The sequence below is a fragment of the Lissotriton vulgaris genome, chromosome 8, assembly GCF_964263255.1.
Source record: "Lissotriton vulgaris chromosome 8, aLisVul1.2, whole genome shotgun sequence".
NCBI lineage: Eukaryota > Metazoa > Chordata > Amphibia > Caudata > Salamandridae > Lissotriton > Lissotriton vulgaris.
This window is the reverse complement of record NC_141696.1, coordinates 376,083,365-376,092,387: the sequence shown is the minus strand read 5'-3', so window position 1 is coordinate 376,092,387 and position 9,023 is coordinate 376,083,365.

Genomic DNA, 9,023 nt, shown 5'->3' with positions numbered 1-9,023 from the left:
CAAAATTGAGTTGCTGGCTAAAACCAAGGGAAACATTTCGTATTCAACAATGGATCTGTCTGCAGGAAAGCACCAAGTCACTTTGCCCTACAAAGCCCTCAGCCCAATTGGGCTGGAAAATGGCTCAGATTTTCCCACCTCTACAGATATCTAGCATGGGGGAAATCCAGCCCATTACAAGTAAAACCCTGATGGGAGAATGGGTATTTCCAGATCTAATTCACTTGTAATTCCTCATTTGCATCACGATTTTCACACAGACATTTCATGTGAAAATAAGCAGACCCATGTAAATACAGCAGATCTCATAATTCCGATGGGGCCATTAACTGCTGTTGTCTTCTTTCAAGATTACAGCCTCTTTAACAGAAGATATAGACAGGAACACGATGCACAAGATCAAACAAAAGGGCTTAACAGCAGAGTACAGCAAGTGCAAGTTTATGGCACGAAGTGTAATTTACCTTTCAGCTTTCACAGAAAGTATGCCAGAACGTTTGAAGAAAAAATGTATGGTTTGAGACAACTAATGAAAAACAAGGCTACATTTAATTGATCAGAAGATTGTCAAAAATATTTGGAAATTACAAAAAGTGACATTTACAAGACACCTACATTATAAGGTATTGATCCCAGTGCAAGACTCGTTATTATCAGAGAAACTAGTAACAAAGGCCTAGGTGCAAGTTTATCACAATTTGAAACACATGGAAAGGAAGTGGCTATTGCTTCCCATTCTGTATCCCCGGGTGAAGAACGATACTCTGTCATTGAGCTGCTGACTTTAGAGTGTGTCTGAGGAATAGAACATTTTTGAACATTTTATGGGCAAATGTGATCTCATTAGGGTGCGAGGACCTACCCCTTGCCAAAGTGTTTACCACTAGTACATTTTCAAATTTCTGACACTTTCCCAAGTTATCTTTGATGTTCCAGGATTACAGAGCACATTCTAGGTGTGAATAACAGGTTTGTGGATTGCTTAAGTGGGTTACTCATGTCAATTAAAGGATGTGTACAAGATGTTAGAATGTAAGAAAATTGGAAATGATGTGTAGGATGACTCCAGTAGAAAGAATTAAAATAAAATTAAAACAATGGAATGTTGGGAACTCCATTGAACACAATGTTTTATGTTTTCCTGCCCCAAGGAAAGACTCGAACTCGGGAGCTCAGGGTTATGCTTCTTTATTTTCCTACCCATTACCCATACTGCCCTCCTTTCTCTCGCTCCCCCGGCTCCTCCCCTTCCGCCTACGCCTGCCGTGTACAAACAACAGGGTCGGGCGAGGCGATATGACACCATGGAGAAGCTCTGTGCTTATAATGGCTGATATAAGGTTGTTGCTCCAACGTTCCAATGATTGTCTTTCTATTTCTCCCTTTTTAATTTAGAACATTCTACCCTTACTGAGTAGAATCTTCTAATAGCCTTATAGCCCTTCTGCCTCGGACTATACAGGTTGATAAAGGCCCTCTAACGGTTATAGGCCCTTGCCTGCGACTCGGGCCTATAACTCGCGTTCAGGGCCTTTAACAGCTGGTATAGGACTCTGCAGCAGACTATAAGTCTACAAAAGATATGGTGGTGTTTTAGGAAATTAGATACAAACTTGTGGATCAAAAAGAGGAACTGGAAAATAATTACACCTAAAGGGATGAGAGTGAAGATTTGGCAGCTCTGCCTCATTGGCATCTAGGTATAATGATAATGCAGAGGAAAAGAACAGATTCTGGTTGGTGGCCCGGCATTGATTCTGAAGTGGAACGTTTGGGTAGGAATTGTGTGGAGTGTGTAACATCAGACAAGAAGCAAGTCACTTTGCCCAGTTGGGTGCCTTAACACTCCTTGGGATGTGTTAGCTATAGGTATTACAGCAGGCTATCGAAAGTAGCAATGGTATTCACAGGTACATTATTGTGCTATCAGATTATTCTTCAAAGTATTACAATTTTTAGAATAATTATTTTCAAGAGTGGGTTTCCAAGAGAATTGTCAGTGACCAAGGGGCACAATTCAAAGCTGACTGCATAAAGATGTTTTTGCCCAAATGACATTCCATATAAAACTTCTTTATATTACCTAAGCAGCAATGGAGCTTTTGAGAGGTTTAATAGAGTAATAAAGGCCGATACAACTGGCGTGAAATGGCAGGAAATGTTGAGAGACGGAAGTGAAGCGGTTGCTATAGGCATTGGGCATCACTCACAGTGATTTGACAGGATATAAGGTATTTGTGTGAGATTAGAGGTAGAGCCACAATTACTAAGGACAACAATGGAGAAATGCTGAATTCTAGAAGAGTGGAGTGTTGTCCAGAGATTTTTAGAGAATACATTCTGAAAGTGCAAAGTAAATATAACATTTATTATGATGCAAGACACAAAATAAAGGATTTGATGTTGAAGGACCTGAAAGAAGAAACTGTGATTTCAAGACATTTAAAGTTCACAAAGATGCCAAATTAAGTGATGGTAAAGTGTGGCATATTGAAAAGCAATTAACGTCTAGCAGGGCTATAAATGGGGAACAGAATAGTGGTATCCCATAATATGGAAAAGATTTTGGTCGGCTTGAAGGTGCGTATATACAGAAATATTTAGCGCAATGTAATGTACAGAGTTAAAATTCTGAAGTAGGTATAGTGAATATGAATGGCATTGTAGAGGTCATGTTGCCCAAGAGATTGAAGTAAGAGCGTGCAAACAAGAGTGCCATCTTGCAAACAGCAAGCAACATTGTTACACTAGAGAAGAATAATGGAGTCATAGACAATGTTTGAAAGAAATAGGCCTGGATGGAAAATTTCGTTCCGCTTGCGGAATTGGTGGAATTTGGCGACTCTGAGTTACTCATGTAACATGGAGATCTGGCCAAATTCTGCCAATCGCTGAGTGGTGGAATTTTTTTCCTGTGAGGCTCCAGAAATACGAACGTGATTGAAATGTGGCGTCCCCTAGCAAGATTTCTGGTAGGTAGCAGGACTTACGGCGAGATTTTCTAATGTGGGTGGTCATGAACTGTTGCGGTCTCAGGTGGTGTCTCTTGAGTAGATTTTATACTTGAGCAGCAGCAAATTCAACTTGAATGGCTGTGAGCTCTTTCACACACATTTTTCACCTCGGAACACGCCACTGGTGCTAAATTGCAATGCAACATTTATTTTTTTGCCTGCTGGCAGAAATCTAGAATCTGGCAGAGTTTTTAATGCAACTCCACGGAATTCTGCAGAGTGACATTCTATGAGTTCTACCCATCCCTAGAAAGAAAGTGGTTGAACAGGAAGATTTGGTAGGGTGGTGGTTGATTAAAGTGAGCGGCTGATAGATTTGGTGTGTAAATAATGCTTTAGTTCCCCAACTTCAAATGAAGATTTTTTTCTGGAATTGGTTTCCTTAAATCTTATATTTTGTTCCTATGCCATAATTTGCATAAGATCCAGTTTATTTCTTCTTTTATTTTATAATATTTTAAAACTGTATATTAGTATGTGTCATGGAGTATCATGTTTTGTCCTATTTATATAAAGAGGGAGATGTGTGAAGTGAGTCTTGTTGTTATTTAGTGATGTTCTATTCCAGGTTCAGCAATGTGTAATATAGGGTTGGGGAAGCCGGCGAAGCTATGCTTTGGAGGTTAATGCTCTTCTCAGGGCTGCTAATAAAGATATTTCTGAAAGACATACTGTACGTCTCAACTTTACAGGTCACAATCTGTGTTCCTTCAGTAATTCTGGGTTTTGGAAACAGGGGTTCCTAGCTTATTTAGAATCATAACAATACGGTATAGAACACAATAGGCTACTATACGTTTGAATTTCCTTGCCCAGCCGGACAAAGAATTTATTTATCAACAAGTATCAGATATAGTTATAATATATTTCTACAACAGTAGAGTGGCACAATCCTGTACCGTACTGGGAGAGAAAGAAAGTAGAAAAGAGTGGAAGGGGAGTTTTCAGGCAAGAAAAGGAGCAGGTAGGGCACTGTAAACAGTAGAGGATAGTGACAGTGTCGCCTGGAGTAGCACATACAAAATCACATATGAATTATTTTACATGTATGCCCACTCATGGCTGTCGACGTTTCGATCCCTTTGCTCAGTTACATAAAGGGGATCATCATCAGGACTTTAAAATAGAATTTGCCTGAATATGACAACGCCTTAAATAATCGAGCAGACGCATTGATAGTGCTGGTGGTTGCTGATTATAGTCTCATGTTTCCCATTGTGGCAATGAGCCAAGAGGGGAAGTTCACTGGTTCTTTTGGTCGCGCCGGGTTTTAGGCGAGCGTGAATAAAAATAGTAGTAGGTCGATAGAGTAATGCTCGATGGCCATCCACTCTTTGCGAACAATCTCGGAATGGGACGCGGGTCGGATTAGACCTCGCGGGTAACCTGGATACTCGGTCTCGATGCCGGCATCGAGCCTTACTCTATCGACCTACTACTATTTTTATTCACGCTCGCCTAAAACCCGGCGCGACCGAAAGAACCAGAGAACCTCCCCTCTTCCGCCCGCATAATAACACGCTACCTTAAGCACAGGAGTGCCTACCCTAATCCATTTGCGGAATCCTTCGTCGCAGGAGCCCTGAGCCTGTCCTCTATGCCACGGACGCTACTCCTTGCCGCACCCGCTGCGCGGGTGCCGCTGCGCGGGTGCCGCTGCGTGTCTCTCTCGCTGGGAGAGTGCGCCTGGCGGACCTTGGGGGCTGTGAGGCGGTGAGTCATCGTCAGGGGTGAAGCGCGGCAGGGACTCGCTCTTCCAGGAGTCCCTGCGTGGCCTACCAACATCCGGCCAGCGCCCCCTGTTAGCCCCGCCCGGCAGAGTGAGTGAATAAAGAGCCTTTGACCCGGGGACCAAGCGTGAACACGCTACCTTAAGCACAGGAGTGCCTACCCTAATCCATTTGCGGAATCCTTCGTCGCAGGAGCCCTGAGCCTGTCCTCTTTGCCACGGACGCTACTCCTTGCCGCACCCGCTGCGCAGGTGCCGCTGCGTGTCTCTCTCGCTGGGAGAGTGCGCCTGGCGGACCTTGGGGCTGTGAGGCGGTGAGTCATCGTCAGGGGTGAAGCGCGGTAGGGACTCGCTCTTCCAGGAGTCCCTGCGTGGCCTACCAACATCCGGCCAGCGCCCCCTGTTAGCCCCGCCCGGTAGAGTGAGTGAATAAAGAGCCTTTGACCCGGGGACCAAGCGTGAACACGCTACCTTAAGCACAGGAGTGCCTACCCTAATCCATTTGCGGAATCCTTCGTCGCAGGAGCCCTGAGCCTGTCCTCTTTGCCACGGACGCTACTCCTTGCCGCACTCGCTGCGCGGGTGCCGCTGCGTGTCTCTCTCGCTGGGAGAGTGCGCCTGGTGGACCTTGGGGGCTGTGAGGCGGTGAGTCGTCGTCAGGGGTGAAGCGCAGCAGGGACTCGCTCTTCCAGGAGTCCCTGCGTGGCCTACCAACATCCGGCCAGCGCCCCCTGTTAGCCCCGCCCCCTGCCCTCCTTTACGGCTATATAAGAAGGAGTTGAGACCGCTCCACGGGACGGGAGCGGGACGCCCGGAGCTAAGCCTGGGCAAAGGGCGGGCCCTCTATGGCCCTCAGCGGCCAGAAGAGGCCGGGCCGGGCCACCCTTCTTTCCTGTCAATTACCGAGTGCTAAAGGTTAGGATTCTAAGACTCTTCAGCCCCTGTGCACTCGGGCACCATTTACTTGACTCGATATAGTATGAGGAAGGGCCTGAAACCCGGCAGAATGCCTGTTCTACATTCCAAAACAAGACAAAAAGAAATTCCCCCAAAACCGGTTCCTACCCTTACCGCAATTGACATTATGCTACAACAGACTATAGGGGCTGTATCTTCTGCAATTGCTAATACTGAAAGGAGGTTATCTTTGCCACCTACAATATTTTTGCCTGACACCCAGGAGGTGGCAGTTGATCCTGCGGTCACATCACAAGACGCTATTGACGATCTAGACTTAAGCCTCGGAGTCACTGCCTCTTTTGCCGACCTTCCATGCAGACAGCCTTTAACTGAACAATTGGGAAACTTACAAAAAATGCCTCCTACACTAACACCCACAAGGGACGATGGATCCACAAGTTGTACACTGTCAGGAAAAGGGAGTACAGGTCCGCCAAATAGCGAACCAAAGCAAAAGAAAAAGCCTAAAAATAAAACTCGGAACCATAACTTAGTGGCACCCGCCCCAAACACAACATCAGGCATACCGTGTTGGGTAGAAAACATGGTGGCCGATTTAAAATCAGATCTTGAAGCCACGATAACTGCCCATATTAAGCCTCTAATGTCCAAAATCGATAGATTGACATCACTAATCAACACCAAATGTACTGGCTCTAACAAATCAAGTGGGAACTTGGCAACAGCATCGCATGGAAAACCAAAAGAGGTACCCCTGGGAGGCACCATCATTAGCAAAACCTCAAAAGATGCTACCACTAAGCCCAAATCACTCCCAGCAAACACAGGAACAGCTACTCAACACCCGATCCAAACTGGGGAAAAACCTGCTGTCACTCCTGTAATCTCTAACGCCACTGGCCCTATTCCGGAGATCCAACAAACCCTAGGTTCTAAAAAAGTGCCCAATCAACCATCAAATGGCATTCAAAGTTTGGGCAACAACATAACGTCAGCTTCTCCTCAAATTAAAAATCTAGAACCTAAAACAAGATCGCCTCGCTTTAAGACAATCAATCTGCCACCGGAAGCCTCTCCCTTCGTGGTTGTATTGACGGGTGTACCACCTTTGAAGGAGGGAAGAAGGGAATCCTTTGTTGAGTTGAGAAATAAGTGTGCCCAGTGGCTACAGCTACACAGACCTCTACCCCAACATGTGTGTGGTGAAATTCTTGCAGTTAGAAGAGGGGAGTGGGTTGGGAGGAATACCAAGACCATAGCAGGTGACGTTATAACTGTTAATTTTAGGGACCCAGGGGCAGTAAATTACATATGCAATGCACATAGCAGTGGACCAGCCACCCAAATCCATCCACTTCCTCTATCTTATTTTTTCCCTGTGGCAACAAGACAACATCTCCCAAGATTCAGCTTCCCAACCAATAGGGCTTACACACACGCTCCCCATCATACCACCCATCACTGGCAGCAACCCTGGCAAGGTCCCCCTGTAGTCGACCCCTTTCTATCTCAGTTTGCGCACTGGAATAGATTTTGTGCTCTTGATGAGGTAGATTGACTCACTCCTGAGGAAACTACCTCTTCATACTTGGACTTGAATCAGGGAGAGGAGGAGCGCGTGCCGACTGTAACTCATCCTGCGAGCCCTAGTCCTCCAACCATGATAGTTACTAGTCCAACCCAGTTAACATCTCCTGTGCTAGAATGGGAATGCTCAGAATCCCTTAGATATAGTGATACCACTAACGTCAAAGAAACAATAAAAATCCTTAGCTGGAACCTTGCAGACATCCATAGAAAATTGGGTCTGCCTGAGTGGAGCGACTTGGTTGAAGCACACAAAATCTGCTTGTTCCAGGAGACCTGGAGCACTGAACCGCTCCACCGGGTTGGATTTGTAACCCACTTTGTGCCTGCTGAGAAACCCACGCACGGGAAGGGACGCCCCTCGGGGGGTCTCCTTATCTGGGTAAGCATTTCTCTTAACTGCAGTATAACACCCAAGCAGGTTAATAGCCCAGATATTTTAGGAATTCTATTGACCAACCCTTGCAGAGGCCTTTCCCTTGTAATATACAACATCTATGCTAGAGGCACTAAAAATGGGTGCACTTCATCGGTAATATCTGACCTTGAAGTGCAGCTCAGAGACCATACGGAAGCTAACCATACCTTAGTGGCAGGTGATTTTAATTGCACCTACGAGCCACTACTTATGGATGGCATCTTAGACCTAGGAGAGGAAGACTGTAGATGGGGTATCCCCACACTTACCATCCCCCCGATAAAAAAATGGTCCCGCAGTGCAATACAGCTAAATGCACTGACACTAGAGTTTGGGCTAAGAGCCACGAATGGCCGTACACCTTCAGATCGTTTGGGTGCCCCTACGTTCAACAGAGTCGATCATACTTCGAGGATTGATTATATTCTGTTGGACCTAAAACTCTGGAGCCTGGTAGAAGACATGTAAGTTATACCCACTGTGGAGAGTGACCACAATTCCCTCTCCCTATCTATAACGAATCCTTGGCTCAGTATTGCATTGATAGCTCCACTTAATTGGGCGCATAAAGTCACTGTTTCTTCCTGCGGAAGACGCTTAAAGTGGAACAAAGTTGCTACTGACGCCGCTAAACTTTCCAGCATAGACGAGCTACTCATGGCCTCACAAAGAGAATTAGACAATATCAACCCAGTTATGTTAGCTGATGAGGCAACACCCATTTATGAAGCAGTTGTTAAGAACATAGGCGAAGTTTTTTTGGGTAAGGGGCTCTGTAGGGAGGAACTCATCTCATCATAAACCTAGGGGAACACAAGACTGGTATACTCCAGCATGCAGGAGGGCAAAGACTCACCTAATTGAGGCCGTTAAAGCCAAATCCCAACCCCTGATCCAGATAGCCAGGAAGGAGCATAAGAGAACACTGGCACATGCAAAAAAGGAGTGGGAAGAGACATACTGGTGTATTCTCAAAGAAGCAAGTCTTAAAAAAGAACTCTAAATGTTTCTGGGATACAATAAGAGCCAGAAACAGGCCAGATAGTGACCTGATAACGTGTAGTATCACAAGCCAGGCGTGGGTCAACCACTTTTCAAAGTTATATACCCGCCAAGATGTTTATACAACTCTTGATGCTTCCAACTATCCTGAGGGGGGTGAAGTGGCCCCAACTTCGTTCCCACCAAACTGGGATATTCACCCCGAAGAATTTGACTTCACAATTAAAGAAGTGGAATATGCAATAAGTACCATCAGGCCTCAAAAAGCTGCTGGCCCGGATGGCATTCCTGGCGACCTTTTACGATCAGATATTCCGAAGTGGGGGAAATTGATTCACTGCCTACTTGTTGC